The sequence below is a fragment of the Sminthopsis crassicaudata genome, chromosome 3 (genome assembly GCF_048593235.1).
Source record: "Sminthopsis crassicaudata isolate SCR6 chromosome 3, ASM4859323v1, whole genome shotgun sequence".
Taxonomy (NCBI): Eukaryota; Metazoa; Chordata; class Mammalia; order Dasyuromorphia; family Dasyuridae; genus Sminthopsis; species Sminthopsis crassicaudata.
In genome coordinates, this window is record NC_133619.1 from 295170916 (window position 1) to 295181112 (window position 10197).

Genomic DNA, 10197 nt, shown 5'->3' on the forward strand with positions numbered 1-10197 from the left:
AAAAGTGAAAAAATTTTATGCTTCATTCTGCACTCATATTCCATCAGTTCTTTCTCTGGAGGTAGATAACATTTTTCATCATAAATCCTTCAGAATAGTCTAAGAATGATTTCAATCATTTTGTGAAGTCATAATGGAAGGAACCAAAAGAAAAGGGGAAATATAGGTCAATCTGCCCAATATATCAGGTGCTGATTAGCACTGGAATACTTCAATATATAAAATATATAAAAGACCTTATTGAAGCACTTTCTTTTTTCCATTCAAATCTCAGTCCATTAATACTTTAATAGAATGTTTCATTACTTGTTGGGGAAAAATATCACTATTGACCCATATTTTATTGATTAAACAAATAAATAAATAAATAAACAAATAAATATATATGTGTATATATATATACATGTATTATATATATATGTATATATACATATATATACACACACACACATACATTTAGCTGAATAGATTGAGGGCAACATGAATTGATCATAATTTCACATGATAATGCCATTAAAGTATGAATTAAATATTGATATTTATTCTGAAAAATATATAAAATTTAGGAAGGAGATGACAATTGTTTTCAAGAATCTGAAGGGCTATTATGTGGAAGAAGGTTTTGTTTTTCTTGGCTCCACTGAACAGAGCTAGGAGAAATGGGAGAAAGTTGAACAGAAGCAGATTTTGATGCAGTGGAAAATCTCCGATCAATGAAATAACCAACTACAATTCCAGAGGACCAAAGATGAATCATGCTCCTCACTTTCAAACAGAGAAATAATGAATTCAAGGTGCAGAATGAGGCATACATTTTTGAACATAGCCCATATAAGAATTTGTTTTGCTGGATCATCAACAGTTGTTATTTTTACAAAGTTTTTAAAAATTTCAGATGAGAAGGAAAGAAAATAAATGCTGATTCATTTTAAAAACTAAAATGAGGGTTACAGATATCCTACACATTCTAAACCATTAGACCTGTCCAGAAGCAGAATGGATGGCCTTTAAAAAGGAAAACCTTAGCTTAAAAAGGCCAAGGTCTCCTCCCATTGCATCCAGGGATATCTCCAATCATCCTGATATATATCTGGCCATTGGACCCAGATGGCTCTGGTGGGGAACGTGAGGCAGGTGACTTTGCAGGTACCTTCCCTCACTTATATCCATTTCACATGCCTGTCATGGCATTACCACCCTGATGTTATGTTCCTCTTTGAGAATGAAGAATAAACAACAATAACAACAAGATCTTCAGTAAAGACTGGATGACCATTCATTTTGATAAATTGTAAAGGGAATTCTTGATCATGTAGGGGTTGGACTGGAAATCTTTTGAAATCTCTTTGAAATGTTCTCTTATCAAGCCAGTACTTTTATAGCACTTTAAGTGCTTTACATGTCAACTTATTTGATACAGGCAACAACCAGGTTGGGTAGTTCCTACTATTGCCTCTTTTACAAATGAGGAAACTGAGATGCAGAATTTATTTGACTTGCCCATGATCAACCAAGTAATAAGTGAAGGAGATAAAACCTGAACTCAGGTCTTCCTAATTCCAAGTCCTCTGCTCCATCCATTGCATTAGATAACTGCCTTTCCAATTTAATAGGACCTTCCAGACTTGGATAACCAGATTTATATTGATATAATGATGAGGTATTGGGAGTAAACCATTAGTGGTATATGATAATGGAAATAGGAAAAATAAAAATCAGGAAGAAATTATTTGAAATGATATTAATACTTCAAAAATAAAGTTTTCATAGTGCATGTTTCCTCATACTTCTACATTATTTTAATTTTTATTATTTTACATTTAAGTTTTATATTTCCCTAGGTATATGATGACTTGTTTCTAGTACCTAAACTAATTTCTCATTGCATGGAGTTTCCTTATCATTGCATCTGTTTCCTTATTGAAAGGGCATTCATTTGCTTTTAAAATTGCAGTGAAAGAAAACTTTCTTGGCAACATTAATAATAAGCACTTTTACATCGCTTGGTATTTTTCAAGGTGACTGAAGATCATTAATTAGTCCCAAACATCCCACTATGAGGTTGGTATTTTAATTATCTAAGTCTAAGAGAGTAGGAAGTAAGGCATTTGGAAGTCAACCATCTTGCCTGAAGCCAATTGGCAGATTAGTGGTGATTCTGGGATCAGGACTCACCTTTTTCTAATACCTCAATTTCCGTATTGAAATGAGACAGACACCCCTGCACCAGACTGCACACCATTGCATGGACTATTTCCAGACTTAAACTGAATACTCCTTGTCATTATAATCACATATATGAAATGATCAAACTGGACTAAAATACAACAGCAGCAACAGCAGCAGCAATAACTGAAATTCAAGCTAACCATATGATTTCTGATGTCTTAGAAGTCATATTTAAAAAAAAAATTCTTAGAGCTGAGTAAGAGAGAAAGCTCAAGGCCAGCCCAGTTCTCTGACTTCCCAATTATTTTCTTCTGTCACTGCAATGCTATAATCACGAAGTGAAGAGCACAATTTCAGCTACTGAAAGATAAATAGACTTCATGCTATTTATCTGGTTGTTCTTTAAAATAAAATAGGACATAGGCATTACTGTTGGTGCTTTCATTTTTGGATGAGGAATTTAGTTGATTTATACATTTCATAGTAGCTGGAAGTTTTGACTAATTTTGAGTATATAGTAGTGTATAGGGACAGCTAGGTGGTATAGTGGACGGAGCTGGTGGGGACAGAAAGACCTGAATTAAATCCCAATTCTAAATTTTTACTAGCTGTGTGACTCTGGGAAAGTCACTTAACCCATCTTTGCCTCAGTTTCCTATTTTGTAAAATGAGGGTAGTAGTAGTACCTAATTTCCCAAGGCTGTCAAATTGGAAAGCACTCAGCACAATGTCTGGCACATAGTAAATATTATATAAATGTTAGATATTATTATTAGTTCTTTTTTTCAAAATTTATTTTATTTTTAATTTGTAGCATAAAAAAGAATTTTGATAACAGTGCAATAAATAGATGATTGATCATAAAACTGCAAATATATTATATATAACCTGCTATTTCTTTTAAATACATAATAAAGTTATGATGTAATTTTTTTTTTCTTTTTTTATTCTTCCCTCCTCCTACATCCTAGAGATGGCTAGCATTAGATACAAATAGGTACATATATATGTAAAATTATTCTATACATGCTCTTTCTCTAGAAACAGACAACATCTTTCCTCATATGTCCTTCATGGTTAATTTGGGCATTCATAATAGTCAAAATGACTTATTTGCTTAAAGTAATTCTTGAAACAATAAAAAACAATGCTGTTATTATATACAATGTTCTCTTGGTTCTGCTCTTTTTACTCTTCATTATTTCTTAATATATGGAATGAACAATTTTTATGCCTTCCATTTAATATGTCTTGCATTTGTCCAATATTTTTAGTTTTCCTGGGTTAAGATATGCTCTAAAGAGCTTTGGAATGTTGGAAATACAGGATCTTTCCCAAATTTGAGACATTTGACTAAAAGAAAAATTTAAGTGTGAAAAATCTCCATGAAACAAATTAATTGTATTAACTTTAAACTGTTCTTGGTCCTCATTATTTTCTATAAATGGGAAGATCTAGGAAATGTGGAGAGCAAAACCTAGTCATTATAGTATTGCAAAGGCAATATGGGAAAATTCTTGTAGATAGATCTGCCAGAACATAGGTTAAAAACAAGTTGTAAAAACAGGGCCTCCATGACCTGGACATGAAGGAGTCGGTAAGATTTTATTTGTGAGATACTAGGAACAAAGTTTCTCTTGCCTTCATAATTTCCCTCTATGACCCTGGGACTGACTGATGACTAAATTTCTACTAGTTCATTTATTTGTGTGAAGTATCATTCTGCAAAACACTTTTGAAAAGCAGACACTCCTACCAGCAATCTGCTTCTAAAGTGTACACACTCCTACCAGCAATCTGCTTTTAAAGTGCAGACTTTTCTGGGAGGTGAAACATACCAGTTACCAGTACTTCAGTCTATCAGATTCCTTTCTTCTGAAATAGCATCATCGACAACTCACATTTATCACTGCAACTCTGTAAAGTGGGTAGTAGAAGTATGACTGCATTTTGCAGTTAAGGAAACTGACATTCAGAAAGATGAAGTGATGTCCCCAAGATAAAATGGCTAATATATGATGGATAAATTTACTAATTGTAAGTCCAGTGTTCTTTCCAATTTTTCATCTTCCCTCTCAAAAATAATACAACTAGAAGAAAAGCATTTAATGCCTTGGCAACAAAATGGGAGACAGAAAGAGACAACAGGGTGGATTGGAAGCCAGCTTTGCCTATTTCACCACTGGGGACATGTTCCACCTGAATACTCACTAACAGGTGTATCTATCAGATCACTATCTACTTCTCTGTACTATTAATATTTTATTTTGCATAGTGTACAGGAGGCTCTTAATAAGATTAGAGATCTAGAGCTGGGAGAAATCTTCAAAGTTATTGAGTCTAGCCCTTTCATTTTATAGATGAAGAAACTGAAATATCATTTCTCACCTGGTTGCACTTCTTTGAGACTTCTGTGACTGACTTCATCATATCGCAGGAAACTCATTATTGAGATAATTTATCTCATCAGCCTGTAAGAATTCATCAGTCTTTGTATTCTACCTTATCACTACTAGCTACTTTTCTAATTGGAGGGTGAGACCATGAATTTCAAAATTACCATTTAAGGGGGGGCACAGAAATCTAAATTTCTCACCTGACTGCACTACTTTGGAACTTGTCTGATCTCCTTTGGATTCCTTCTCATCTCTCCTCTAATTCCCATTAGATTGTAAGCTACTTGAGGTCAGGGACTGTCTTTCTTTTTTTTTATATTTGCATCCTCAGTGCTTAAGCTTAGTACCTGGCACATAGCAGGCACTTAATAAATGTTGATTGACTGAAGTTTAATAATTTTCCCAGGGTGATGCATGTGCTAGATATTTGAAGCTGAATTTGAACCTAGACCATCTAATTCTAAGTCCATCCACCAGGGAAGCAGCCTTTCACTTAAGTGATTAATGTTTGTTTTATTTGATCTGGCTTCTTAGTATTGCTGCCTAAATTCTTGACTTTGGTTAATACATCTAAATTATTCCTTTTTTGGTGTCTTTTAATTTTTAAAATTTAATATTCATCAATAAGTTTGATTTGAAGAACTAGATTAAAGACAAGCAAGATATAAATACTAAAGACATAGTATATTGAGGTTTGAACCATACAGTTAGGGGAAATATTATAACATCAACTTAAATGAATATATCATGCATATTAAAAGGTTTCCTTCTCCATAGTATTTCTTTTTAAAATTTCTTATAGTATAATAATATTAAATTACATTCACCTAATCTTTTTAGCTAGTCCCTGATTGATGAGTTTCCCATTCTTTATAACAGAGATTCTATACACATCCACACTCACCCACACCTATATCCACTCACCCATCCACCTACCCACCCACATATAACATATATGTGTGCACTTGTATGTGTGTGTGTGGATGTGGATGTGTGTGTATTTTCTGCGACTTTGATTTCTTTGAAGCATAGACCTATTAGAACTATCACTAGGTTATAGGGTATAACCAGTTTAGTTAATTTTGGGCATAGTTCCAAATCACTTCCTGGAATGGCTGGACTAATTCACAATTTCATCAACAATACATTAATACTCCTGTTTTCCACAATTCATCCAATGATGCTATATTCCTTCTTTGTAATCTTTGTCAATAAATATGAAATAGAACCTCGGAGTCTTCTTAATTTGCTTTCCTCAAATTGTTCATGATTTGGAGCATTTTTTTTGCATTTGTTTGTTCTTTTGGAAAGCTTGAATTTCTTCCTTTGTGAAAAGCCTATTCATATCTTCTGATCATTTACCTATTGGATAAATAGCTCTTGTTCTTATAAATTTGAATCAATTCTTTATGTGTCTTGAATATAGGACCTTCGTCAGAGATATTGTTTGCAAAAAAATTTCCCTTAATTACCTATTTACCTTTTTATTGTAAAAATAAAATTTTTATTATTTTTTTAAAATTTTAAATTTAAATTTTAAAAAAATTTATTTTGCTCCTGCAAAACTCTTTATTTTTATGTAAATCCAAATTATCCATTTTATCTTCTTTGATTATGTGCCTTATCTGTAATTATGAAAACATTTCCTTTATCCTCTATTTTGTTGATGATTTAGTCTTTTATTTCTAAATTATTTATCTATTGGGAGTTTATGTTGGTGTGGCTCACTGTTTTCAGAAGAACTACTAGGAAATGTAATTTTTCTAATTGGAAGACTGAGAAATTCAAAGAGACAGAGGCTACATGGAGTGGAAGAGGCCAGGAAAATTTAGAGACCCAGGAATAGAAATTCCAATGGCCAATGGTGGTTTTTAAGGGAAGAATGTCTTTATATCATCTGAATATATCCATGAGCCATTCATTAGATGTTACCTTATCTGACCCATTGACCTGCTTAAAAGTAACTGGCTTGGATAGAATTTGCTATACTGCTCTGGGGCAAGTGAATTTATATTTGCTTACCCTCTTCTATGTTATTGCTGTCTACTAATTTGTCATTTCTTACCCTTAAATCTTGGTTATTTGTTATTTGTATCTTTATAATGGGTTTTATCTAAAGATAAAGATAAGCTGATTTTCACTGAATTCTAATCACATGTTTGCTGTCACTGAGAGATATTGGTGTTCTCTCATTCTTGAAGAGGATCAATGATATTACAAAGATTATTGATAGTTTATATTTCCTTTTTCCCCCAAATTTTCAATTTATATATTTTTTTCTCCTATTAGCTTTTCTCTATTCTTGTTATGTTCCTTGGCCTGATTTCCCAATTTCATTTCCCCTTCTTATTTTCTTCTGAACTTTTCTATACCATTCTGCTGCTCAATAACTTAAAATATCTTCCTATTGCCTCTGCCTCAAATCTAGGCTCCTTGCTAGCCTGGCTTTACCCTCATCCATATTTCAGGAAGATATGAGTTCAAATGTGGCCTCAGACACTAGCTGTGTGCTACACAAGTCACTTAACCCTATTGGCTTTTTGTAAAATAAACTGAAGAAGAAAATGGTAAACCACTCCAATATCTTTGTCCAGAAAACCCCAAATGGGACCACAGAATCAGATGTTACTGAAATAACTCAGCAACATCAGACTTTATTATCTGTTACCAAACTCTGCTTAGGGAAGCCTATTCATGATCCTCTATAAAACATGGTCATTCATGTTTCTGTGTCTTTGCTTCATGTCTTCTCTTCTCTTCTCCACTTATCCATATTCCATCAATCTATCTTTCAAGATTCATCTCTAGTCTTACCTCCTCTATAAAGTTGTCCTTGCTATTTTCTCTTGCTGGGGTCCTCTTCTACTGGGGATATTCCTGTAGGCTGCATGTTGACTTGAAAAAAACCCCAACAAATTAATATTACCTATGCTGTGTTTTTATTTACTTGTTAACTAACTCTGTTACATTTGAATCTGGTTTGGTCCACACTCAGGACTTTTATTGCCCAGGTTCTGAGTTTTACATCTCTGTTGTAGAGGGTATTGGAAATGTCTTCCAAATGTTCTTGATTTGGACTCACTTCTTGTGATCAACAACATGAAACTGAACGTTTACTTTTTTTCTGATTTCTTTGAGGTTATTAATCTGATCTCTACAACTAGATTGTAAATTCCTCCAGCAGAGAGATCATAAGTTTTATTTTCTTCTTTTCCCCTTATGGTACTAAGCATATCTTGGATACTGAGAAGGAGTTTTATAAAGAACTAATTTTTTTAGTGGACTAACTTTCAAAATTTATAATAACTTGCACATTAATCACTTATAATTTGAAGATACTGATTTCTGAGAACTGCTGGTGTCCTTTCTATTTAAATGCACATTTATTCTTTTTTATTCTATCTATCTATCTATCTATCTATCTATCTATCTATCTATCTATCTATCTATCTATCCTTGAAATTTCTTTTACCTTTTGGAATGTAAGCTACTTGAGAATTGGGACTGTTTTCACTTTTATGAAATCTCTGAAGATGAACAAAACATCTCTTAGCAAGTACTTAATAAATACTAGTAGACCATTATACTAGTAAGTTCCATCTATTGTTAGAAAAATGTAAATTTTCAAGTATAAAAATCAAAAGTATAAATGCAAGAATAGTTTAGCTTTGTTTTAATACTATAATTAGCCATAATGATTCTAATAAACTTACTTCAGATATTATTTTATGAAAATATGAAACTTTTGTGAAAAATATGATTTCTGTTTTAATTCTGTAAGATAATACCTTCAAAAATCCTAGCTAAGATTTTTAGCAATATTTAGCATATTGTATTTTACATTGAGCCTGTCAGAAACATAATCTCCGCATTTCCACATGAACTGATAATGCCAAATTAATAGTCTCTCTAGGAGTTGTTGTTTATGATATCTTCAGTGATTTTGACTAGGTTTGGATATATTGCATATGTTCAATTAATTCAACAAACAGTTACAGCATACAATTTATGCCCATAACAGTAATTATGATGTTCCCCAAGTATTCCTTCTACAAGTCTATTTTTGAACTCAGTTTGGATTATTTTTAAGGCATTAAAATGTGTCCTTGGAAATGTTTAAATAGCACAATGAACAAATGTTTAATATTTGTCTGCAATTTTAAGTTGTTGGTTTCACTCCATCCTACTTATAAGCAAAACAAAGCAATCTCTGTTAACCTAAGATCCTATATTCTCACTTTGATTCTTGAATCTAATTCCTTCAGCAATTTACCAAGAAAAATTAGCCATATTGCAGTTTATTAAACAAGAACTAGAAATTAATATTGGAGTCAAATGTGAACAATTTAAATGATTTTTTTGAGGTGTTGGCAAGTGTATTTGTTACAATTTCAAATTTTTAATTCATTTCATGACAATAATATTTTCATCTGTACTCTTTTTTGGATCATTATTCATGGGATTACACTAAAAAAGTCATAATTTAAACACTTCATTTTACATAATACAGTCCAGAGATCTAGTGAGTTGCTTGAGATCACACAGGATATATGGCAGGGTTAATATTTGATCTTCTGATTCCCAATACACTGCTTTTTGAATATAGTGTCTCTTTTATTTATTTATTTTAAAGAAATAGCATGACATAATGAATAGAATACTGAATTTGGAGTAAGAGAAACTCAGATTCTAGTATCACCTTGACACTTATTAGTTGCATGACCGTGGACCATTCCCTTAATTTTTCTGAGCATCAAGCAACTTATAGTTATAATAAAGTTTTCCTAAAATTTATTTACATGACATTTAATGTTTTGATTGTTTCTAAAATGATTCTGTGCCCTATATTTCTAGAAGAGTCTGTAAAAAAAAGTCTTGCAAATTAATTTGGTTGGTTTAAAAAATTTCAAAGCAACTAAGTCCTAAATTTTTTCTCTGTATATGCAACTAGTCTTAATCCCTAGTCTCATGCCTGATATTAAAATCAGAATCTGGAGTAAATATGTTAGTGAGATCTAGTTTGTTAGACTACTATCTTATTTCTCTGAGAATACAGGTAACAAAAACATCATTTTGAACACTATAATTATAATGAACCAGCTTGGCCTCAGAGAAGAACTGTGAAAATGGACCCCAGTCCATTTTTTTTTGATAGATATGAGAGACTGTATATGAAATATGAAAATGCTGCTAACAAGTTCATATAGTAAGTTTCATATAGCAAGTTTTCTTTTTCTTTCTTTCTTCTTTTTTCTTTTCTCCATCTCTCTTCCTTCCTTCCTTCCTTCCTTCCTTCCTTCTTCCTTTCTTTCTTTCTTTCTTTCTTCTTTCTCTTTCTTTCTTTCTTTCTTTCTTCTTCTTTCTTTCTTTCTTTCTCTTTCTTCTTCTTTCTTTCTTTCTTTCTTTCTTTCTTCTTTCTTTCTTTCTTTCTTTCTTTCTTTCTTTCTTTCTTTCTTTCTTTCTTTCTTCTTTCTTCTTCTTCTTTCTTTCTTTCTTCTTTCTTCTTTCTTCCTTCTTCCTTCCTTCCTTCCTTCCTTCCTTCCTTCCTTCCTTCCTCCTTCCTTCCTTCCTTCCTTCCTTCCTTCCTTCCTTTCTTTCTTTCTTTCTTCTTTCTTTCTTTCTTTCTTTCTTT

At 32.3% G+C, this 10197-nt stretch overlaps 1 long non-coding RNA gene across 2 annotated transcripts in view; it reads left to right on the forward strand.

Annotated features, from left to right (window-relative positions):
* Nucleotides 1-10197, forward strand: part of LOC141561413 (uncharacterized) — a 184035-nt gene that overhangs the window by 75136 nt on the left and 98702 nt on the right. The gene's annotated exons all lie outside the window — the stretch shown is intronic.